At 40.0% G+C, this 26369-nt stretch overlaps 1 long non-coding RNA gene across 1 annotated transcript in view; it reads right to left on the bottom strand.

Moving 5' to 3' along the window:
• Positions 1-26137, bottom strand: part of LOC148149637 (uncharacterized) — a 33041-nt gene extending 6904 nt beyond the window's left edge. Inside the window, exons 1-2 of the long non-coding RNA XR_015757536.1 lie at positions 26026-26137; positions 24923-25047 (exon numbers count right to left, since the gene is read on the bottom strand). This is a non-coding gene — a long non-coding RNA (uncharacterized LOC148149637). The remainder of the gene's footprint in view (positions 1-24922; positions 25048-26025) is intronic.
• Between the last annotated feature and the right edge of the window lie 232 nt (positions 26138-26369).

Raw genomic sequence — 26369 nt, 5'->3', positions numbered from 1 at the left:
AGTGAAGGTAATGTGCAGGTAATGGGTAAATTGCAGATGATTATAACTTTGGCAACTAGGCTCAATTTTTCCATTTAGCTAGAGAGTGCTAATGTATCACAGCCATTCGTGGGATTGATTCTTAATATTGCATGATATAGTCAAGACTGCTTGCGGCAAAGATTAGGAGTCCACATAGTTGGTTAATGCTTAAAATTCAAGTAGCATTTAGTACTTACACATAAATTCATTATTGATATGTGGATGTCTCTGTACTGCTGTTGTTCTTTGAAGGGCCTCATGTCACTCAAAATTGAAGCCTCTGCCCTCAGGCATGAAATACTTACCACGCCTACCCCATTCTGTGCAGTGGACACTCGTTACTTTACAGAACGTACATATTTCCATATCGTTAGTTCACCATGTCAATCTCATAGGCCTTGATCATGCCCAAAGTCCCATCCAACCTAACTAAATTTTATCTGCCCATTTTATGCGCCAGCTCTGGGTGTATATTAGTAAAGATTTAATCAATAATCCATTATCATCTCCATCAAAACCATGATGTTGCTTACAGTTGAAGCCACCCTTTCCCCCACATTATCTCTTTCTCTTCAATGCTTTCTCATATCCCCACTTAATATATTGTCCCTCCGTTTCAATATTGTACTCCTCTCTGCATTCCAATATTCCACCTACAATCCTTACAATTAAATTCCCCAGCTCCCCTTCCACAACAGTGGCCCCTGATTATCCCCTGAATAGCTTTTCATGGATGGTCCCCTAGGGCTGACAGAGGCTCACCCCATTGGGTGACTTAGTCAGATAGCCTCACATGATGACGGACCATCATTTACTTTGGTTACTTTTCTTCCTGAATATTAATGAAAGCTTTTGCAATTTTTAAAAATATTCATGGATGGTTTACTCTATTCCAATTTTCTTCTTTTATGAAAAATAACATTTGGTTACTCTTTGCTGGTGTCTAAAATTCTATTAATCTTGTACGACTATTCTTCACAAAATTAGAATACCTCTTTTAGTCTCTGATGATCCCTAACTTTCCTAGAAAACCATGAATGGATCTTCATTGCTGAGTATGTTTTCTAGTGTAACACTGCTTTGGGTCATATCGAATCATTTCATTCAATGTTTCCCACTTTTTACTTAGCACCATACCTTTTAATCAATCTTCGCCAACTGCTCCCTAATAGAAATGTAATTAGCTTTTTTTAAATTTAAAACTTTTATACTCAACTATGTCACTCTCAAACTTAATATTGTATACTATTGTATTATATTTCTTTCTCCCAGGAGCTTCTTTTACTCTGAGATTACTAATTAAATCTGCTTCATTACACAATGCAATATCTAAAATAGCTTTGTCCCTCATTGTTTCCACAACATATTGTCCTTGGAAGCTGTCACAAAAATGTTCCACAAATGCATCTTCCAGACATCATTTGTCAATTTGTTTTGACCACTCCATAGCAGAATAAAATTTCCCCACAATTATTATATTTCCTTGTATGACAAACTTTAATTATCTCTTGCTTAATGTTTTATCCAACAGTATATTATTATTATCAGACTGTAATCTGTATTCACATGGAAAACTGCAACCTTTCCACTGCAGTACTACCTTTTCAGGTTTTCATCATTGCAATTGCAATTTCGAAAGAAGCTGGGTACAGAATGTTTCAACTGATGCTCCTTACAGCATGACAAAGAACAAAATTGCCAGTCTCTCTGAAATCTTTGAGGACAGCAACGGGCCTCTCGCTCCAAAGAAATAAAACTAAACTGAGATTAACTATATAACATGAATTAATTTTATTTTTTTTAATGGATGAATCTCTAGAGATGTTCTCCCATTTCCTAGAGTTATTGTGGCAATAGATCATCTGATTGTCATAGGTGGACAAATGTGACATGATTAAGGATAAGGATGGCTTTTTGCCTTATCCTAATTCATCTATAAACAATAAACTTAGATATTCCCACCAAATCTTTAGTCATTTCTTAACTGATTATGAGGTTTTTGTTTCCAATATCCCATGAAGCAGTCTGTTGCTTGTGTCATATCATTTTATGAGAAGACATTTCTGACATTAGTCATAAAATGGTCTTTTGTGAGTAAAGTCTTCTGTCAATAACTTCCTCTCAAGGTACAGCAGATACATATCTGCTCTTTGAATGTTCCCCACACCAAAGCTTCTTTGCTGAAAGTCTCATGGTGTGTGTGGGGCCTTTCATGCAATACTTCATGACAAATCCCTTAAACTATTTAGTGTAGACAAAACATATCTCCCTTTTCAACAGGAGGAGATTCGGCAAGACAAGGAGAAAATGTACCTGATGCAACAGAGGGTTTCAGAACTGGAACCTCAACTAATAATTAAATAATCCCTTTATATATTACTGTAGAAATTTAAAATTGAGTACAATGTTACATAATTACGTAATTTTGAAGTGTAATGCATCCAGATGATAAGCTGCAATAGTAGGTGGTGAATGTGGGCAGGGCTGCCTTGTTTGTACTCCAAGACAACCAAGGACAACTTAGCAGCATGCATTGTTTGGCTTGATACTTGGAGATTGTGGTATTTACAATATCAAATACGAGGCAGATCATGTTGCTGCCTGCTACACCATTAATGCTGGACCATTCCTAACCCTTAGACTTTCCAAACTATTTTATTACTTATCTTAAATGCTTTATTGCACATCCATGTCGAAATTGATGCATAAGCCCTTGGCACATATTGCAGTACCAGTCTAACAGAAAAAAAACATGTATTTCTGTAGAACCTTGAAAAAACTCAGAATATCCTGAGGCACATTGTAATCTATGTGGAATAAGCAGATGGCAGAAAAAGATGGGATATTGTTTGATCTTGACTGACATGGCATACCTATGTTGCACATTGGTTACAAACCCCAGGCAACAGATACTATAGCTGTGCCAACCTGTGACCCACAAAGGTATTTCCATCAACCATCATTAGATGCATGTGCTAGGGCCTGTAGGTAGATAGCTGAAAATGTGTTGCTGGAAAAGCGCAGCAGGTCAGGCAGCATCCAAGGAACAGGAGAATCGACGTTTCGGGCATAAGCCCTTCTTCAGGAATGAGGAAAGTGTGTCCAGCAGGCTAAGATAAAAGGTAGGGAAGAGGGACTTAGGGGAGGGGCGTTGGAAATGCGATAGGTGGAGGGAGGTCAAGGTGAGGGTGATAGGCTAGAGTGGGGTGGGGGCGGAGAGGTCAGGAAGAAGATTGCAGGTTAGGAAGGCGATGCTGAGTTCGAGGCATTTGACTGAGACAAGGTGGGGGGAGTGGAAATGAGGAAACTGGAGAAATCCCCCCACCTTGTCTCAGTCAAATCCCTCGAACTCAGCTCCACCTTCCTAACCTGCAATCTTCTTCCTGACCTCTCCGCCCCCACCCCACTCCGGCCTATCACCCTCACCTTGACCTCCCTCCACCAATCGCATTTCCAACGCCCTTCCCCCAAGTCCCTCCTCCCTACCTTTTATCTTAGCCTGCTGGACACACTTTCCTCATTCCTGAAGAAGGGCTTATGCCCGAAACGTCAATTCTCCTGTTCCTTGGATGCTGCCTGACCTGCTGCGCTTTTCCAGCAACACATTTTCAGCTCTGATCTCCAGCATCTGCAGTCCTCACTTTTTCCCTGTAGGTAGATAAGCTTGAAGGCAAAATGGAAAATGCAGGCAGTCTGGCTTTGGTGTCATATTATCTCTTGCATTGCTTTTATCTATTTTTTATGACTTCAACCACAAAGTTATACAGTCAAACTGGTCTAACAGCAACCACCACCATTAAATTTTAATTTGGCCTGATAAATGGTAAACGCTTGCAATTAAATGCTGCAGTAAAAGTTTGCATTGTAAGAAGCCTTTTTCATCTCCACCATTTCTTTGCTATCTTTGTGTTCTATTCATTGTATTTTAAGTACAATTGGTTCCTAGTGGTATTGTAAACAGTTCTCCACTAGCTTGTCTCTCATATTATGTATATCTTCTAATACCAACAGCTGTAAAAAGCTACAAAAATAGAATTGACAAATAGCACCTGCTCTTTACACTAAGTCTGAATAGGATAGCATAGCAGTAGTGAAAAGATCTTTTGTAGGAAAATTATGCTTTGCAATATTTAATATTTAGATAATATTTAAAGCTCTCACACATTAAATACAAAACTTTTTTTTGTCTGAATTGAATAGTCAGCCAGAAGATTGATAATGCCACTGATTCAGTGGAACTAGAAGAGGGATTATATTAGATTAGATTCCCTATAGTGTAGAAACTGGCCCTTCGACCCAACAAGTCCACACCGGCCCTCCGAAGAGCAACCCGCCCAGACCCATTTCCCTACATTTACCCCTGACTAATGCACCTAACACTACGCGCAATTTAGCATGGCCAATTCATCTGACCTGCACATCTTTGGACTGTGGGAGGAAACCAAAGCACCCGGAGGAAACCCACGCAGACACGGGGAGAATGCACAAACTCCACACAAACAGTCACCCGAGACAGGAATTCAACCCGGGTCCCTGGTGCTGTGAGGCAGCAGTGCTAACCACTGAGCCACCGTGCCGCCCCAATATTCCTGCCAATATTCTGGAAAGTGTATAGATAGTTGGTAGGTCAATATAAAGTAAACTCTTGATCTTTTAGAGGCACAAATGGGACAATTGCTGATGAACAGAGAGTATAATCTGAACAGTTTTTAGAACTACTACATAAACAGTTAAAAGTTCCATCCACCATCCAAACCAAAAAGCAGTTTTTTTAAAAATCCTCAATATTTTGAAAATATCTGCATCTAAACTACTCAGATTTCTAGTATCTCTTGTAATATTGTCTTGTGTTATTTGGAAGTAACACAGTTTGAGTAGTGTGGATTCAGTTTACTTGAAAAGCTCAAATATCTTTACTAACAGCTTAGACCACAATTTGTATTGGAGACTGTATGCATGCAACATCTTGCTAGCATGCTTCTGGCTAGACTGCATCTAGCAGTTGGTCATTTGGTTTCATTCTGGTCCTTGGCGTATTAGTATATATAGCTCTAAAAGCAACAGAACTCTTAGAGCAGTAACATATTCCCTTTCTCCCGCAAGATAAAATCACATACGCTGAGTGAAAATATGTCTACATTATGTTAGTTGTGAAATCATTTACACAAAAACAAGAACTGGAAAAATTAAGAGTTTAAAGTAAGATATAGGTGGTGTGTCAACCCTTCCGGATCTTGTGATGATGTAACTTTCTGGAGACTTAAACTTCACACACAAATTTTCTTGATTGTTATTGTGTTGGAATCTTAGGTTCTTGGGTGTTGTTAGCATGTTAATTGGTGTCCTCATGGTCTTCCAAGATAATCTTTGCAAGTGAATTGTGCATAATTGGAGTTTTATACATTTCCATGAGTTGTCCTCTGTTTCTCCTCAATGCTGTCCCATTTGACATTATGACTTCATTAGGATCTCAGCTCACTGCACACTGTGGATATCCCGGAGGCTAATTGTGTTCCTTATGTAGAATGCCTGGCTCTGAATTTCTGCTATATGGGCAAATTAAATAGTTCTATGATAGCCATGCACCATCTTCATTCCCTCTTGTTTTTCAACAAGTTTGTTCTGTTTCTCTGAGAACTTGGCTATGTGACTTCAAACATGATGTCAAGCCCAAGTCCAGAAATCCCAAGTTTATAGTAAATGTTAAGGTCATATTCAGTCCATTTAATTGTTGTCGTCTCGATGGTACATTCAGTGGTTTACGCCAATTATTTCTAAAGATTTGTGCAGGAATTGCTTAGCAAACAGGTACATCTGGAATCTTGAGATAATGAACAGTAGAGAATTCTGGAACAGGTACACAATCTCTATTCAAATAATTCGATTGCCCTTTAATAGATCTTTCAATTCAAATGCACTTGGTTTGCTTTATTGCATGGTACACACTCCAAGCCTTTTCTGAAATCCATTTTCAGCAGTGTCTTCTTCCTTAGGTCATAGTATTATAGGACACATTTCTGCAGACAATGCCTGGCTGAGTAACTCTAATACATGTTGGTGGTCTTCCTGCCATACATATAGTATATTTATGCTCTTAACAACAATGCTTTGTCAAAAATGTTTGACAATAATAGTGCTAGGTAGTTTAAAAGTTGCAGATCTTCTTTGTTTTGGGAAGTAGGATTATATTTTATATCTTTAACTTTGCCTGGATTAGGCCAGATCCCATAACATGAATAGACAGAACTGAAAAAAGATCTGAACTACACTTACCTGGCACCTCTTTCTATTGAAGATGGATCCTTCACAATGCGCTGCTGTCATTAGTGAGGGTAGATTTTGGACATGTTCTTTGGTTTTGCCTCATCACTGGGCCATATCACCAGCAATAGGTACACACCCAGGAATATGTTTTGTCATTCTATCTGGTTATGGAAAGGAAATTTGACAGACAGACTAAAAGGGAGTCTCTGGAAGTAATATCTTCCAAATTGACTTGAGACTCATGATTATCTGAGACTCCTTTATTAAAATTAATCTACCAATATCTTTATTTGGCATCCAGATTGGAAAACAAATTAGCCCATGTGAATTTAGGATATAATTCATATAATATTTTAAACTATGTATGGGCATCTGGAGAAAGGTTTGATGAATTGGGTACAGACATACCAACTTTCTTTAGGAAGCATATAATAGAACGCCAGTCTGTGCGCTGATTTTTTTTAAAAAAATCATTCATTTAAACAACGAATTACACTGTTACATTCTATATTTTCCAGTTCACTCTTCCATTTCTCTTATACGTGAGCACTGCACATTCTGGAAGTGACAATTAATGAAATGGTATCTTTTCTGAGGTGCAGTAGTATCACTTTTGAAGCTTCATGTGGTTTCACAACTTTTTTTTATTCGTTCATGGAATGACGCATCTCTGGCTCAGCCAGAATTTATTGCTCAGAGGGCAGTTAAGAGTCACACAACATTGCTGTAGGTTTGGAGTCACATGTAGGCCAGACCAGGTAAGGAAGGTAGTTTCCTTCCCTAAAGAACATTAGTGAACCAGATGGGTTTTTCCAACAATCAACAATGGATTTGTGGTCATCAGTAGACTTTTCATTCCAGATTTTTAGTGAATTCAAATTCCAACATCAAACCTGCGTCCCAAGAATATTACCTGGGTCACTGGATTAAGTGTCCAGTGATAATACCACAAAGCCATCACCTCCCATTAGGGCATATTACATGGTCACGTGGATCAACTTAATGTGTGCATTCTTTGTTTCTTCTGCCACAATTGGATCTTAATAATCTCATGAATGTTCACAATTTGGTGATTTGGAGATGCTGGTGTTGGACTGGGGTGTACAAAGTTAAAAATCACACAACACCAGGTTATAGTCCAACAGGTTTAATTGGAAGCACACTAGCTTTCAGAGCGTCGCTCCTTCATCAGGTGGACTACCACGTGATGAAGGAGCGACGCTCTGAAAGCTAGTGTGCTTCCAATTAAACCTGTTGGACTATAACCTGGTGTTGTGCAATTTTTAACGTTGTACACAATTTGGTGGTAATCTTTCTATTGCTGATACACTTATGTCCACCAGGTAGAAGCTTGTGATTTCCAAGCAGAATTGTCACAGTGCAGTTCATTGATAATATATCAATGCAAAGGATGGGTGTTTCCATTATATGCAGTTAGAGTTATTGTTATACATTGTATCATGGATCTTCAATGATCACAGTATATATCCTTCAGGATTCTGATTGAACATTTGCAATTGCTCCCTTGTTGACTATGATCTTGAGTCTTATTTGCCAATTATTTTTGTTTATATGGTATTGATACTGCCAAAATGTTTCTAGCTATTTGCATTCATCACCACAGCATGCCAGGCTCACAAATGGAAGCCTTTGTATTCATTTATGGGTGTCACTGGTTGGCCAGCATTTATTGCCAGTCACTAGATACCCTTGAGAAGGTGGTGGTGTGCTGCCTTCAAAACCAGTGCAGTCCACCTGCTGTGGGTTGATCCAAATGTCATTCGGCGGGAGGGGGGATGGAATTCCAGGAGTTTGACTAATGACAATGAAGGAATGGTAAAATATTTCCAAGTTAGGATGTGAGTGGCTTGGATGTGAACTTGAAAGTGATGGTGTTTTCATGTATCTGCTGCCCTTGTCCTTCTCGATGGAAGTGATTGTCTGAGAATATTTAGAAAGTGCTGTCTACAGACGTTTGGTTAATTTCTGCAGTGCATTTTGTAGATAGGAGCAGCAGTGTGTACTGAGTGTCAGTCGTGGAGGGATGGATGTTTGTGGAAGTGGAGTCAATCAAGCAGGCTGCTTTCTCCTGCAGGTGTCGTGATAGTGGGGGATTCACTGAGGGTAACGTCATTGAATGTCATGGGATGGTAGTTAGATTGTCTCTTGGCATTTGTGTGGCACAAATGTTACTTGGCAGCTGAAGCTTGGATGTTGTCCAGATCTTGTTGCATTTGAAAATGGAACACTTCAGTCTCTGAGTAGTTGCAAATGCTACTGAACCTTGTGCAATCATCAGCAAACATCCCACTTCTAATCTTAATGATAGAGGGAAGAAGCTGAAGATGGTTGGACGTAAGATGCTATCCTGAGGAAATCCTGCAGAGATGTCCTAGAGTCTTCTGGTTAAAGGACCTTCCACTGTGAACACTCACCTTGGTTGGTCATGCCAGTAACATTAGGTATGTACTTGTATTTATGCACAAGCCCTGGTTTTGGTGCCAGCATGCTGCACATAGTTTGTGTTTGCTTGGGTCCTATTGTAGCCTCCATTTATAATTTTGGAACTAAAGATGTTGGAAGGCAGAACAGCTTCATACAACAGGCTACACTTACCACAGCAATGCCCAGTAGCTTTCTGCATCCTCGCTACCAAACCAATACCGGTAACTGCACTAAATATTTGCACTCATTGTTGTCCAGCTAAAATGGCTTCATATTTTCTGCCATCTTTAAGCAATGTGGTTAATTCCTTGAAATTTCTTTACCTCCAAGAGATCTTTTTAGAAAACCGCAATTTGAGTTGGAGCTATAACTAGTTGCATTAATCATTTAGACAGTTCATTCTGTGAAAAATCATAGTCACTACATTTGTTATGGAACCTACTGACAACTTAATAATTTGATTCTTGTAGCTGTTTTCTATAACACAATGAAATAACTCCACAGAGGATGGTCTCCCATCACCAAGGGACTCTTTATTTACATGTGGAGAGTTCTTGACACAGATCTAGCTCCCACAGAGCCAGCTCTCAGATTGAACAGGATGTCTGGCATCAGATTAGCAGCCTCAGTCAGGGAACCCATACTCTATGAGGTCCACCTGGCTGACCTCACTACAGTCACTACAGATATCAATGCTTGACGGTGAATTCTAAAGTTTACTTTTACATAAAGCGGACTTTCCAGCATTTCCAATAGCTTATTAAGATCTCACTGTTTCTCTTCAGAATGGCTTGTGGTATTCATTCTGTACAACTCCTTATTTCCATTGGTTATTTTCTTTTAAATTGTTTACTGACCCGATTTTGCAATATTTAAATCTAAAATGCATGGTTTCATCTTTACTTCAAAAGTTTCATTTCACAAAGGAAATCTGTGGCCTTCAAAGTCATGCTCTGGAATTTAGTAACTGTCATTTTAATGTTCCCCATCTTTTGCAAATGGTATCATTACCTCAGGCTTTTTAATCCCCTGTGCTGTTTTCACCTGTAGATCATGGTTTTGTGTGCTATAAATCAAATATTCATTGTTCCTGTAGCAATTATTTTCTGTAAAACTGGGAAAGATGTAATTTCTGCTTCAACTGTGGCCGACAACAGCTCCTCAAAGACAGAGAATAACTCCTTTGGTTACCAAACATGTGTCCATTTAAAGAAAAATCACTAACACCCTCCCACCATGTCTTTTTATTTTGTTCTAGTTAAGTAGCCTAGATTTATAGCATGGACTCCATTTACTTGGAAATCTGAGTAATTTATTTTAACATCTTAGACCACAACTTGCTGTTACAGACCTCATGTCCTGCTAGCATGCTTCTTACTGGATTGCATTTGGCAACTCATCATGTGCTTTTATCTTGACCTTTCCTAATTAATACATACATATCTCTAAAACCAACACAGCTCTCAATACAAAAATACAACACTTTTATCTTAGTTGTGTGTTTAACTAATCTCACATAGTACTTTTAAAATTTTAATTTTGTTGTTTCTCTCCTGTCACATTTGGGAGTCAGTATTTTTATGGTGCCCTGGTAGTTGTACATTCCCTTCCATTTTGTGCAACTTGGGTATACCGGACAATAACAACATGGGCCTGGGTTTACAATTTTCATCAAGATTGAGACGTCGAATGGAATTGTGTAGTCCACTTCTTCCTACCCCTGTCATTTCAGTTGTCAAACAAAAATTGAATGGTCAGTTAGTAGCTGACAAGCAACAGGAAACAGCCTAGTTAGATGAGCAAAGGAATGTTCCATTTTCTATAGAGGCTGTTGGCAGAGGTATCATGCAGCAGACAGTTCCTGTTGCAAACAGGAACCCAGTAAGTGTGAAGGCCCCTGTTCTCTGTCTCTTTTTTTAAAACTGAATGCTCAAAGAAGCTCAAAATTAGTTTTTTTAAAAATTTAGACAAGCCACCTTGAACAGCAGAATAAGTCATGTGATTAAATTGTTTTAAGAAGGGAACAAAGCTAAAGAAATTATATCTCCCTGAACTATGCAGTAGAGTTTGTAATTGTAGATGTGATGCAGACAGGAACTTGTGATTTCATCTCTTGAGTACGGAAAGGCATAGCCCCATTTTTGTTCAAACATGTGCTATTGTCTATACACCAGGCTATAATTGTTGGTAAAATTTCCATGACTACCCAGGTTTTCTTTAAAATTGTATATTTTTTTTGTAAACTTTAGCATTTCAGACACAGTTGTGGTTTGTATACCAATGCCAAATTGCTGACTTCTGCAAAATTTAGTAGCATTGCATTCCCTGTTTGAGGAAAGTTGATGTTGTACTGACATCAAAGATAATGACCAACGACATTATAGCTCTGCTTATTTTAGTTTCAATGTTACTTCAAGCAGACCACCATATAATGGCTGCTCTATTACTTATGTATGCTATTGAAGTCTGTGTAATAGCACAATGCAATTTAATTAAAAATTTATATGTCCAGAGCCTAGCTAACTAAAATAAATACTTAAAATACTTTGTTATACAGCATATTTGTGTTACTCTATGTACAGATTAAAACAGAAACACATCAGATTCCAAAATTTTAAAACAAAATCACTTTTGAAGATTCAGATTACCTTTACTAATGCATTTACTTCTGTAGTGACTTCAAATTAAAGGCTTACCTTAAACTGCCTTGCAGTCCCATTCTCTCAAATCAGTGTTAACTCAAAATAATGAACTTTTAAATGCAGTTACATATATCAAATATTAGGTTTGTTAAATTTACACCAGGAATCTAACTATTGGCATCTTGAGTGCATGTGTTCATTGTCATTGCTTTATTATATTTGCTAAAGGAACTGAGCTGTGCTCTACATAATTGATTTGACATGCTTCAACTACTTCACATCCAATGGGCTCACGTTGCCGAGATCTCTCATGTTCCTAAACGTTCAGAATGCTTTCTCAAAAAGCAAAATATTATTTCTTGTGTCCTTTTATTATTCAGTTGGCCAATCTCTTTATATAGAATCATAGAGATGTACAGCACAGAAACAGATCCTTCAGTCCAACTTGTCCATGCTGACCAAATATCCTAACCTAATCTGGTCCCATTTGCCAGTACCTGGCCCATATACCTCTAAACCTTTCCTATTCACATACCCAGCTAGAGGCCTTTTAAATGCTGTAATTATACCAGCCTCCACCACTTCTGTGGCAGCTCATTCCATACATGCACCACCCTCTGCATGAAGAAGTTGCCCCTTAGGTCCCTTTTAAATTTTTCCCCTCTCAGCCTAAACCTATGCCCTCTAGTTCTGGACTCCCCCACCCCAGGGCGCAGACCATGTCTATTTACTATATCCATGCCCCTCTTGATTTTATAAACCTCTATAAGGTCACCCCTCAGCCTCTGATGCTCCAGGGAAAACAGCCCCAGTCTATTCAGCCTCTCCCAGTAACTCAAATCCTCCAATCCTGGCAACATCCTTGTAAATCTTTTCTGAACCGTCTCAAGTTTCACAACATTCCTCTGATCGGACAGAAACCAGAATTGCACACAATATTCCAAAAGTGGCCTAACCAATGTCCTGTACAGCCACAACGTGACCTACCAACTCCTATACTCAGTGTCCTATCCAATTAAGAAAAGCATAACAAATGCCTTCTTTTCTATCCTATCTACCTGCAACTCAACTTTCAAGGAACTATGAACTTGCGCTCCAAGGTCTCTTTGTTCAGCAACACTCCCCAGGACCTTACCATTAAGCATATAAATCCTGCTCTGATATGCCTTTCTAAAATGCAGGAGGCTGGAAGAACACACCAAGCCAGGCAGCATTTGGAGGTGTAGAAGTTGATGATTTGGGTGTAACTCTTCTTTAGGGCCGAAGAAGGGTTAGTCCCGAAACGTCAACATCTGCACTTCTTGATGCTGCCTGGCTTGCTGCATTTTTCCAGCCTCCTCCCTGTCTACTATGGATTCCAGCATCTGCAGATTTTTTTGTCTCTGACTTTGTTTCTAAAATGCAGCATCTCACATTTACCTAAATTAAACCCTATCTGCCACTTCTCAGCCCTTCGGCCCATCTGATCAAGGTCCTGTTGTACTCTGACGTAACCTTCTTCATTGTCCACTATACCTCCAATTTTGGTGTCACCTGCAAACCTACTATCTATACCTCTTATGTTCACATCCAAATCATTTATATTAATGACGAAAAGTAGTGGACCAGCACCGATCCTTGTGGCACACCACTGGTCACAAGCCTCCAGTCTGAAAAGCAACCCTCCATCACCACCCTGTCTTCTAGCTTCAAGCCAGTTCTGTATTCAAATGGCTAGTTCTCCCTATATTCCATGAGATCTAACCTTGCTAACCAGTCTACCATGAGGAACCTTGTCAAATGCATTACTGAAGTTCAAATAGATCACATCCACCACTCTGTCCTCAATCCTCTTTGTTTCCTCTTCAAAAAATTCAGTCAACTTCATGAAACTTGAATTCCCATGCACAAAGCCATGTTGACGATCCTTAATCAGTCCTTGCCTTTTGAAATGCACGTAAATCCTGTCCCTCAGGATTCCTTCCAAGAACATCACCACCAATGTCAGGCTCACCAGCCTATAGTTTCTGTCTGTATGTAAAATTTAATCAAAGAAGAAGCTAAAAAAATTAAATAAAACAAATAATAAAAAGCAAATATAAAAACAAATCTTTAATTGAAAAGGACAAATGATAAGAGCAGCACCTGTGTTTGTGTTGACCGTATTTTGTAGGAATCCTTCATTATCATTGAATGATTGTTATGATCTAACTTATCTGATCTTACTCTTGATCTGAGATCAATGAGGCATTAATTAGCTGTCCAATTACAGCCCCATCAGACATATTATCATAATAACATAAGAAACTGGAGCAATAGCAGGCCAGTTTGCCTCACAAGCTTGCTCCATCTTTCAATAAGAACATTGCTGACCTTTGTACCATTGGCAACTTTAATATGTTACTCTGGGTTGCATCATTTAAGTAATTAACATAGATTAAGTAACTGTGACTCAATGCTGATTCTAGTGACACTCCGCCAGCTATAGCCTACCATCTGGTAAGTGCCTCATTTTCTCCTTAAAGCGGCATGGTGGCACAGTGGTTAGCACTGCTACCTCACAGCCTCAGAGACCTGGGTTCAATTCTCCACCTCAGGCGACTGACTGTGTGGAGTTTGCACATTCTCCCCGTGTCTGTGTGGGTTTCTCCCAGGTGCTCTAATTTCCTCCCACAGTCCAAAAATGTGCAGGTTAGGTGAATTGGCCATGCTAAATTGCCTGTAGCATTAAGGGAATGGGTTTGGGTGGAAACAGGTGTGAACTTGTTGGGCCGAAGGGCCTGTTTCCACACTGTAGGTAATCTAATCTAATCTAAAGATAACAAATCCTCAAATCATGGTTGTACCTAACTCCGTGAGCCCTTACTTTGTGTGTTGCCATTTGTTTCACACACCCTATAAGATATATCCTCAAAAAAATTTCATAACTTTAAAAAATACAATTTTCCATTTGTGAAATCCCATTGATAATACAATGATTTTCACAGTGCATTATCAAAGGATTCTCGCATTTTCTTGATGACTGATGTCAAGCTTACTGAGCTGTGGTTCTATGTTTTCTCCCCTCCTCCTTTCTTGATTAAATATGTTACTCTTGTCAACTTCTAATCTTCCAGGACTGTTCTAGAATTTGCAGAATTTTGAAAAATCATAACCTATGCAATCACTACAGGTTTGTTTTAGAATCCTAGGAGATACATCATTACTTCTTGAGAATTTCTCAGCTTTTAACACATTAAATTTTCTCCAAAACGTTTTCGCTGCTGATATTATTTATTTGAGGTTACACACTCTTAACAGCTCATTGGTTAACAGTTCACTGCCTATTTCTCGTGTGTAATTTGTGTTTTCACTGTAAAGATAGACACAAAGAATGGAATTTTCCCTTGTTTGAAGGTAACAAAAAGAGAGATAGTGAGAAGGGGGAATAATTGGATGTGTTGGCCAATTACTCCCCATTCCTTGTTCATTCACTAATCAATCAAGGTCTGGGCAAGGACATTCACTGAAAATATTTGGAGCCTTCACCAATTAAAACCCTTAATAATATGGCTACTCAAGGATCTCAACTCACCACCCCACTAAACTGCACCCCCTCCCCCTCGCATTCTCCAAATAGATACCTTCCCAGTGAGTTAAAAAGGTGGCTAACTTACCAACTGGGAAACCAGGGTGACTTACCTGCTTTGTTAGAGGGTAGCCTCAAAATGTCACAAACTAAAGGTATTCAGAAACATGGATAGAGGACAAAAGAGTGGGCTCTGAAAACCACCCACTTGCACTGAGTCTGACTCCTGACCTCCTATCCCATGCCAAGAATATAGAAATCCCTTACCTCCTCGCTGTTAGATTCCCAAAGGACTAGGTCTTAGACGGTGATCTTTAGTACCCTCAAATTTTTTTGCCCTGATTGGCAGGCAATTTCTTGAGATGCCAGTGAAGAGGCTTATGGTAGGCAAAGAAGGTCATCAATGTTCTGCCAGTCCACTCTTAATGAGCTGATTGGGCACAACATGGTGAGTTAACTCAGCAGTGGGAGTGTTACATGAGTCACTACCAAAGAAACTTGTTCCCAGTTTGGGAAAATTGTGAAAAATCACACCCAAAGGTTTTGCCAAAGATACAGTAAAGAGAATCTGAGCAGCACCAACATAGTGCAAGCTAGGTAGCTAGAAGAGGTGTTTCAGAAAGAGGGTGCCCTCCGAACCATATTTTAAACTTGCATTGAATTAAAAAAACACAAAGCAGACAGTCCACCGCTGTGAGTCCAGCCATTCTGTCTTAAGTGGGGTCTTTGGTTGGAATCTCATCTAGGCAAACAGGGAGGGACTATCGGCCTCGAATGAGCATCGTACCATGGCCTACTACTGGAGTCTTCCTCCAGGTAGCTATATGCCCCCTGTCACTTTGACAAACTTGGAACTAACCGGGACATCCCGGTCACCTCCCTAAATTTGGTTTTTGGCCGAGGAACAGTGCTTTGCCTTGTGATTTTTCAGATTCCCTCCTTTTGCCTTTGCTACCTTCGAACGTAAAATGCCAGTCTATTTTATTTAAGTTAAAGCAAAATATTGCAGATGCTAGAAATCTGGAATTAAACAAAGTGCTGAAAATATTCAGCTGCTGTGACCACATTTGTGGAGTGACAAACAAGAATTAACACTTATTGTAGAATACGAGCCTTCTTCAAGAACCAAAGGAAAGTAAACATGTGTAGTTGGGTTAATGTGGGGAGAAGAAAAGAAAACACAATAGGAGAAATTGTGATTGGGTAAATGTAAGAGAGATTAAATGAAAAAGATGTCATGGAAGAAAAGACAAAGGGAGTGGTAGTAATTATGGTAAACAAACAAAGTATTTGACCGAGTACAAAGGAGACCCTATTGTGAGCAATGAAAATGATTTACTGAACTGAAAGAAGTATCAGTAAATTGTTGTTTCACTTGAAAGGATTTTTTTTTTGTTGAGTAGAGGGGAGGTAAGAGGGCAGACTGATGAGGGTCAGATAGCTCATTTGGTTGGATGGCTGACTTGCAATATAGAGTGACACCAACAGAAAGAATTCAATTCCTGCCCAGGCTGAGGTTACTGTAATGTTCCTGCCTTCTCAACATTGTTCTTTACCTGAGGAATGGTGATCTCACGTAAATGCACTACCAATCATCCCTCTCCGATGAGAGTGGGACAGTGGCATCTTTGCCTCTTTAAGCAGGCAGAAAATACTTTAGTAATTCTTCCCTAGCTTATTAACTTTATTGATGCTAATAAAATAACAGGGAAAAGCTGTCAAGGAAATAATGTTCCCAGAAGTGATTGCTATCTGAGGGAAACAACCAAGAGAATGTAGGAATGAGTATCACTCAGATGACCATCACTTTGTAAGGTTCTGGGGCTCAATTTGATTTTACTTGTAAAAGCTCCTCGATGCTGCCTGAACTGCTGTGCTCTTCCAGCACCGTTGATCCAGAATCTGGTTTCCAGCATCTGCAGTCATTGTTTTTACCTTGTTGATTTTAACCCTACTGCGAATCCTCTTGCAAGGATGCCTGCCTTGAAGAAGTTTTCCTCCTCTCTCTACAAGAATCTCAGGGAGTCCCTCTCCCACTGCAACTCCCAGGTCATTTCCTCTGCCCTGAAGCTCTTCCTCCCCCACTCACCCATTATATTCTATGCTACTCTCTCCCCAACCCCACCCTCCCCTAGCTTATCTCTCCACGCTTCGGGCTCTCTGCCTTTATTCCTGATGAAGGGCTTTTGCCCGAAACGTCGATTTTGCCTGTCCTCGGATGCTGCCTGAATTGCTGTGCTCTTCCAGCACCACTAATCCAGAATCTGGTTTCCAGCATCTGCAGTCATTGTTTTTACCTCGTTGATTTTAACCCTACTGCGAATCCTCTTGCAAGGATGCCTGCCTTGAAGAAGTTTTCCTCCTCTCTCTACAAGAATCTCAGGGAGTCCCTCTCCCACTGCAACTCCCAGGTCATTTCCTCTGCCCTGAAGCTCTTCCTCCCCCACTCACCCATTATATTCTATGCTACTCTCTCCCCACCCCCACCCTCCCCTAGCTTATCTCTCCACGCTTCGGGCTCTCTGCCTTTATTCCTGATGAAGGGCTTTTGCCCGAAACGTCGATTTTGCTGAAGCTCCTCAATGCTGCCTGAACTGCTGTGCACTTCCAGCACCATTGATCCAGAATCTGGTTTCCAGCATCTGCAGTCATTGTTTTTACCCAATTACAAGTACAGCCCAAGTTACAGAGCCAATCTAAATGTTTACTCGCTGATTAGTTTCAAGACCCATTCCAGAAACAGGGGATTCTGGAAAGTTTCCCTTTCCCTTCTTCACACAATAAGCCTTTTCAATATTTCTCTAATAATGATAATACCTGGTAAATTATGATTTGACGATGTAAACTTGCTCATTCTACTTTGAAAAATGCTAAGTTCTTATCCTATGATATGAAATTAAATATAGTAGAGCCCCTCAAACCTTTTTCAAATAAGTTTGGTCACAAGTTGAACCTGTCACATTGACTAGAATTAAGAATGCAAAATATAATTTAATTCCTCACTTGCTTAATCAAATCAAAATTATTAATATCAAAAGCAAATTAATCCTACACCCTTGAAAATCAGGAATTGCACCCAAACTGTCAAGCCAGTCACTATTTGCTGGTTTTTAAAACTCATCCAATTCTTAGGCTAACTCTTACTTTTTGCAGGAACTTAAGCTTTTTTTTTTAATCTAATACTATTCCTGAATGTTTGCTTTCGAATGGAATGTACAGTCAGATCTGCTGTAACGTATGATTCTTCAATGCGAATTGGCTGTAACGTGTTTGAAGAATTTAGACCATTTTTTTGTAGAACACAAAGTATACTTAGCTGTATTGGCTATAATTCCTGCCCCATTTGTTTAAATGGTGTGGCTACTGTGCGATTTTCTTGTAACATGAGATTGCACAAGAACTAAAATATTGTGCTATACCAGAACTGACTGTACTTTGTTGAACATTTTGAATATTTTCTGGAACAGTGTTTCTTACTGTTTATTTGCTGGCATAACTTTTAATGTATTATTATCCAATCAATATTACAGTCAGCCTTCCCTCATACATATGTAAGTGGCTTTCTTTAAAATTAAGATTCTTATTTGGAACAGTTTGCTCTCAAACTTAACATGAAATTCAATTTTCTTATGATTACTCTTTCCCCAGAATATACTTTATTATGGGATTCCTCTTCTTTTTATTTACTTGTGGGATATGGACATCACTGGCTGGCCAGCATTTATGCCTCTCCTAGTAGCCTGTGAGATTACAATGCAAGATTTAAAATAGCCTGGACTCAAGTTGGTTCCACAACATATTGCTCCAGGAAACTAAACAAAGCTTTTCTTCAAATTACCTTTGCTCATTAGATTTGTCCAGTCTTTTTTTTAAAGATTAAATACACCATTGTCTTTGGAGATTTGTTTAAGTTAATTTCCCAAGAAGGGGATACAGGAGTTTACTGAAGAATGAAATCAGGAGGGCAAAAAGAGGCCACGAGATAGCCTTGGCTGAGAAGAGTAAGTGAATCCAAAGAGGTTCTTTCAGCATATTGAAGGAAAAAGAATAACTAGAGACGGAATAGAACGCCTCAAGGACCAAAGTGGACATGCATGTGGAGAACCGCAGAAGATTGCCAAGGTCATCAATGAATATTTCTCCTCTATGTTTGCCATGGAGGAAAACAAGACTTGGGAACTTGGCAAAATTAATGGTCATATCTTGGGACAGTCCATATCATAGTAGAGGAGGTGTTGGATGTATCAGAATGTATGAGGGTGGATAAATCTCCTGGTCCTGACTAGATATATCCAAGAATACTGCAAGAGGCTACAGAAGAAATTGTGGGGACCCTTGCTGATATATTTGCATCACCTTAATCACAGGTGAGATCCTGGAAGATGGAAGGTAGCAAATGTTGTACTTTTACTCAAGAAGGGCTACAAAGAGAAACCTGGGAACTGTAGACGAGTAAGCCCAACATCTATGGCAGGTAAGATACTTGAGAAGATTCTGAGAGATAAGATATACGTGCATTTGGAAAGACAGGGTTTGATTAGGAATGGTGAGTATAGTTTTGTGCGTGGGAGATCATGCCTCACAAATTTGTCAGAGTTCTTTAATGAAGTGACCAGGTAGGTTGACAAAGGCAGGGCGATGGAAGTGGTCTATATGGATTTCAGTAAGGCCTTTGATAAGCTTCCCAATGATAGGCTGCTCTGTAAGATTAGATTGCATGGAATCCACGTGGAGCTGGCAATTAGTACAGTACTGGCTTGATGGTAGGAAGCAAAAGGTAATAGTGGAAGGATGCTTGTCAGATTCAAGGCCTGTGATTAGATTAGATTCCCTAGAGTGTGGAAACTGGCCCAACAAGTCCACACCAACCCTCCAAACAGTAACCCACCCCCCTCTTACTAATGCACCTAACACTATGGAAAATTCACCTGATCTGTACATCTTTGGACTGTGGGAGGAAACCGGAGCACCCACAGGAAACCCACGCAGACATAGGGAGAATGTGCAAACTCAACACAGACAGTTGCCCGAGGCTGGAATCAAACCTGTGGCCCTGGTGCTGTGAGGCAGCAGTGCTAACCGCTGAGTCACAGTACCACCAACTAGTGGAGTTGGGGTCCGTGCTGGGTCCATTGCTGTTTGTTATCTATATCAATGATTTGGATGAGAATATACAAGGCATCAGGGGTGGCTCAGTGGTTAGCACTGCTGCCTCACAGTGGCAGGGACCTGGGTTTGATTCCTGCCTTGGGCAACTGTCTGTGTGGAGTCTGCACATTCTCCCTGTGTCTGCGTGAGTTTGCTCCAGTTTCCTCCCACAGTCCAAAGATGTGCATGCCAGGTGAATTGGCCATGCTAAATTGCCCATAATAATAGGTGCATTAGTAGGGTCTGGGTGATTACTCTTTGGAGGGTCAGTGTGGACTTGTTGGGCCGAATGACCTGTTTCTGCACTGTAGAGAATCTAATCTAATGATTAGAGGTTTCCAGATGACAATAAAAGCTGGAGAAGGTATTGTGGACAGTGAGGAAGGTTATCAGAAATTGCAGCAGGGCCTCAATCAGTTGTGGAAGTGGGTGGAGAAATAGCAAATTGAATATAATATAGATAGGTGTCAGGTCTTGCATTTTGGAAAGTCAAGTCAAGGTAGGAGTTTCATGATGAATGGTGTGGCCTTAAAGAGTGTAGTGGAACAGAGGGACTTTGGGGTTCAGTTGCAAGGTTCTCTGAAAGTGGAGTCCCAGGTAGTCAGGGCAGTGAAGAAGGCTTTTGGCACACTGGCCTTCATCATTCAGGGCATTGATTTTAGAAGTTGGGAAGTTATGTTGCAGTTGTACAGGACATTGATGAGGCGACACTTGGAGTATTGTGTTCGGTTTTGGTCACCTTGCTATAGGAAGGATGTTATTAAATTAGAAAGAGTGTTGAAGAAATTTATAAGGATGTTGCCGGGACTCAACAGTCTGTGTTATAGAGAGAGCTTGGACAAGCTAGGACTTTTTTCTTTTGGGCATAGGAGACTGAGGGGGGATTTTTTAGAAGTGTATAAGATTATGAGAGGCATGGATAGAGAGAATGCACTCAGTCTTTTCCCCAGGGTTGGAGTATCAAGGACTAAAGGGCATCTGGTTAACGTTGGAGGGGAGAAAATAAAAGGGCACTTGAGGTGCAACCTTTTTACACAGAAGGTGGTACGTAGATGAAATGAGCTGCTAGCAGAAGTAGTTGAGGTGTGTACATTAACAACATTTAAAAGGCATTTGGACAAATACATGGATAGGAAAGGTTTAGAAGAATATGGGCAAAGTGCAGGGAAATAGGGTTAGCACTGATGGACAGTATGGCCTTGTAAGTACAGGTGATGGCCTAGTGGTATTATCACTGAACTGTTGACCCAGTGAATGTTTTGGGGACTTGGGTTCAAGTCCCAGATGGTGGAATTTGAAATCAATAAATATCTGGACTTTAGAATCTAATGACTAATATAAATCTATTGCCAATTGTTGGAAAAAAAACCATCTGGTTCACTAATGTGTTTTAGGGAAGGAAGTCTTCCATTCTTATCTGGTCTGGCCTACATGTGACTCCAGACCCACAGCTATGTGGTTTACTCTCAATGCCCTCTGGGCAATTAGGGATAGGTAGTAAGTGCTGCCTAGCCAGCAACACCCCATTCCTGTTACAGAATAAAGAAAATAAATGTCTCTGCTATAGAACTCTGTGACTCTAAGTAACAGAAAGGGTGTCTTCTTTTTGAATTACCCTCCCAGTTACTTACCGTGCACTGTAGTTGGTGGCTTCTTTGAAACCAGAAGACATCAGATTAGCCCTTCAGATTTGAGAACCCAGCTGTCATTCTTATTGGAGGGAGGATGGGGGGTGCAGTGAGAGAGGGACTCACTGAAATCTTTGCCTGCTGGACAAACTTTCCTCATTCCTGAAGAAGGGCTTATGCCCGAAACGTCGATTCTCCTGTTCCCTGGATGCTGCCTGACCTGCTGCGCTTTTCCAGCAACACATTTTCAGCTGTCATTCTTATTGGACAGTGAACTTATTTCCATGCTAATCAAAGGCTTAGCCTTTCCTGCTTCCTGGGTGAAAATCCAGTTCAATGAGTGAGTTATAGACTGGCATCTAATCAGATGGTTTAGGTTGTTCATAAACTGAATATGAATGGATACCTAGAAGTGAACCACAGCTGAAATGTGATTGAGGAGTTTGTGTGGTTGACATAAAGATAAGCTAATACTCTGGAACCAGTTGGTCTGTATATCCAACCAAGGGGTTATAACAGAAAGCAATAGTGAAACTATATCCACTCACTGTCAGGCATGTCGGTTTTGTGTGTAAACCAGCTTCATCCAATACACTGTATGTGTGCAGTGACTAAAATATACTCTATTGTCTTTCCTGAGTGGTTAGAATTTGTGATTCAATTATTGAGTGATGGAAATGTCTTTCGTTTACTGAATACTTAAAAGTATTCAAGTCAGAGAGGATCACTTTTTGTGTTCTGTTCCTTCCTGAAACAGTACTGACTATATTGGTAATGTGATAGTGTTACAATTCATAGATCTAAAAGAAGTCAATGATGTCATAGAGTCATAGAATCCTATAGCACGGAAACAGGCCCATTGGCACAACTCATCCAAATCGAACACGTTTCCTAAACTGAACGAATCCCATTTGCCTGCATTTGGCTCATATCTCCTGATACCTTTCCTATCCCCCATGTAATTGTCCAAATGTCTTTTAAATGTTGTAATTCTACCCATCTCTACCACTTTCTCTGGCAGCTTGTTCCATATACGCACCAAAATGTTGCCCCTCCAGTCCCTTTTAAATCTTCCCCCCTCATTTTAAACATACGTCTTCTAATTATAGACTCCCCTACCCTTGAGGAAAAGGACCTTGACAATTCACCTTATCTATGCACCTTGTAATTTTATAAACCTCAATAAAGTCACTCTCAGCCTCTTACGTCCCAGGGAAAAATGTCCCAGTCTATCCAGCGTCTCCTTATAACTCAAGTCTTCCAGTCTTGGTAACATCCTTGTAAATATTTTTTGCAACCTTTCCAGTTTAATAACATCCTTCCTGCAGCAGAACAACCAGCCCTCTATCATTACTCATGGCTTACATGACAATGAATATGTGACAGGAATCCAAGTGTATTTGAGACAGGCCAATTGTCAAATCAGTTCTCAAGGATAAATTAATCATAGCATTTTATTTTTGATTCCATAAATCACCTGTTCTACCTGTCATATATTTCTGAAATATTATGCCCACAACTTTGTTTATGGCAATTTTTACTTGAGAATACATCATCTTGCAACCAGCAGTAAAAGCTTTGTAATGTATGGAAAGGTCTCCTCCTCTGGTAAGAGACTCTTTAGTACACAGGTCTGATGTTAAACACTGGGAACTTCAACATATTCTCTTTGTTTTTCTGAAGTACTGTCCAGAAAGAATGGATCCAAATGCATGGTAAGAAAGTCAGTAGCACTGGCCCTTTCTGACTAGGTAAAAACAAGGACTGTAGATGCTGGAAACAAGATTCTAGATTAGAGTGGTGCTGGAGAAGCACAGCAGTTCAGGCAGCATCTGAAGAGCAGGAAAACCAACGTTTCGGGCAAAAGCCCTTCATCAGGAATAGAGCAATACTCCTCTATCCCTGATGAAGGGCTTTTGCCTGAAACGTCTATTTTCCTGCTCCTCGGATGCTGCCTGAACTGCTGTGCTTTTCCAGCACCACTCTAATCTAGAACCATGACCCTTTCTGACTGCAGCTCTTTCAGCAATAATCCATCAGAAAGGATTGAAACTTATGACACAACTGTAGTGTTTGGTGCCCTTGATGTATTATTTTGACAAAACTGCCTTGCATACTATTGCTGCTGGCAGGTGTTATAGCTTACTTTCACAGCTGTCTTCATTCCTTCACTCCTATTTTACCATTTATGTCTCATTCCAAGAGGCCAAGTGCCTTGAGAATATAATATATACTGGGGGCTGAGTTAGAGAAATTTTATATCTATCTGATCTTTCAAGTGAACATTTTTCAAATAAATTAAGGGAAGAGTCCTTTGAGATTAAGGAGACAGCCAGGATTACTTGGGTTTACTTCTGCATGCAGTAATGGTATTATCTTTGCCTTTCCATTGTTCTGATCTTATATTATATATGTGTATCTTTTAATGGTGTGTATCTTAAACTGCTGTCAGTACTACTATCAATACATATATTGGCCCCATATGTCTAAATTCAGGCCACAGCAATTAAAGTTGGACTTATATACAAAATATCTAGTTAACTTTCTGTATATAGTCAACTTCAAATGTTGTAAGATTGTTTCAGTTACACACTGCTGCGCAGTACAATCTACAGGGTGCACTGCAAGTTAACCTCATAGTCTCTATGACTATGCCTACAGTATCAATGGAATCTGTAATTAGTTGTTAACACACAATAAACTACTACTAGTGAGAATAGGCAATGGCCTAATAGTTCAAGGTTTGTGTAAAGATTTGTAGATCAGGTGCTGGTTGTCATGGTTGTGGGTGTGTTAACCGAGCTGGGACCAGCTGTTTCGTCCCCTGTCTAGATGTCATCTTCAGTGCTGTAGAGCCTTCTGTGAAGCTCCGATGCATTGTGCCTTCTGGAATTTATTAGGTTCTGCTGCTTCCGGTTTTCAGTTCTGAGTGTTCCTTGTAATGGCTGGTATATTAGGTTCAGGTCTATGTGCTTGTTGATTGAGTCTTTCGATGAGTGTCATGCTTCTAGGAATTATCTGGCTGTTCGCTGTTTAGCTTGTCCTATGATCGTTGCATTCTCCTAGTTGAATTTGTGGTCCCTGTCATCTGTGTGTATGGCTACTAGGTACAGCTGGTCGTGTTGTTTAGTGGCTAGTTGGTGTTCATGGATGCGAATTGCTAGTTGTCTGCCTGTTTGCCCTATATCGTTTTTCGTGCAGTATTTGCATGAAATGTTGCAACTTACGTAGGTCTTGCACGTGAAGGATATTGGGTCTTTTATTCTAGTGAGTTGTTGTCTGAGCGTGGCTGCTGCATACTCTGTAGAGGTGTTCTTCTTGTGGATATCCCCGCAACTTCATCCACAGATGCCTAGGAGACAAATAATGTGATGAGAATATGCCATGACCTAACTCATTAGCCACGCTACCTTACATAAAAAATGTCTCGGAATTGCCAGACTTCTCCAACCACTCGGATTCATGCACGCCCACAAATCAACAACCACACTCAGACAACAATTCACCAGAACAAAAGACCCATCATGTGCAATACTAACTTAATTTACAAGATTCCATGCAAAGACAGCAAATCAAATCAACCAGATGGCCTAACAGTGTTGTTCGTGGACTAGTAGTCCCAATGTCCAGTTAAGTTCTGAGATTCTGGATTCAAAACACACCATGGCAAATGGTGGGATTTGAATTTGACAAAGTCTGCAATAGAAGTCTAATGATGACCATGAAATAATTTTTATAATAACCCATCTGTCATGCGCCCTTTAGGGAAAGAAATTATAGTCCTTACTTGGTCCAGCCTACATGTGATTGCAGACCCATCAGCAATGCGGTTGACTCTTAATTGTTTTCTGAAGCCACTTAGATTTACCAAAAGAAAGATTTGGTGTTATCTTACTCCTCCAAGAAATTTGATTTCAATTAAAAGCTAACCTAATAATGATTTGTAGCCATTGTCAAATGTTGTAAAAACTAAATGGATTCAATAATGTCCAGTAGGGAAATAAATCTGCTTTCCTTCTGTTGTCTACCCTACATCTGACTCCACACCCATAATAATGTGTTTGACCCTTAACTGCCCTCTGGGCCAATAGGGATGAACGTTAAATGCTGGCTTAGCCAGCAACATCCTTGAATGAAGAAACAAAAGATCCCAGTCTGTTCTGTCCATGTCCATTTTACATTATCAAAGTGTATTATGTCAAGGCAGTTCCTTGGTATTAAGCCTTTAAGACCCTTACAGCCCACAGGAATTCCACTTGGGAGCCAAGTGGAAAATTTCAATTCACTTCCACTAATGTTTAATTAGCCATTATTTATTTTAATCAATTACCCATTGCTTGCTGGCTGGTCATCCTGCCATCCTTAATTCCACTTGTCAGAAAACGCCGAGGGACAGGAAGGGGCTGGTAAAGTAATACGCATGCTGGCGACACTGCTTTTAGTGATCAATTGTCTGTTTCTCCAACCCTGAAAAATTAGCTTACAACTCAGGCCCAAACTCACTCTGTCTTTTTACCAACATCCTGTTTTATGTTGCCACACTTCCTTTATCACAGTGCCCTGATGTTATCAACAAACCTCCCATGTAGCAACATAACAAATTCTTTTAGCAAATCCATCTACACTATTTATCCTTTATGAATGCATGCAGTTATCTCTTCAAGTAAGTTCATT

This window comes from Chiloscyllium plagiosum, unplaced genomic scaffold (genome assembly GCF_037043375.1).
Source record: "Chiloscyllium plagiosum isolate Xiang-an unplaced genomic scaffold, Cpla_swu_hap1 HiC_scaffold_7, whole genome shotgun sequence".
NCBI lineage: Eukaryota > Metazoa > Chordata > Chondrichthyes > Orectolobiformes > Hemiscylliidae > Chiloscyllium > Chiloscyllium plagiosum.
The sequence above is the reverse complement of the archived record's forward strand: the minus strand, read 5'-3'. Positions and strand labels throughout refer to the sequence as shown.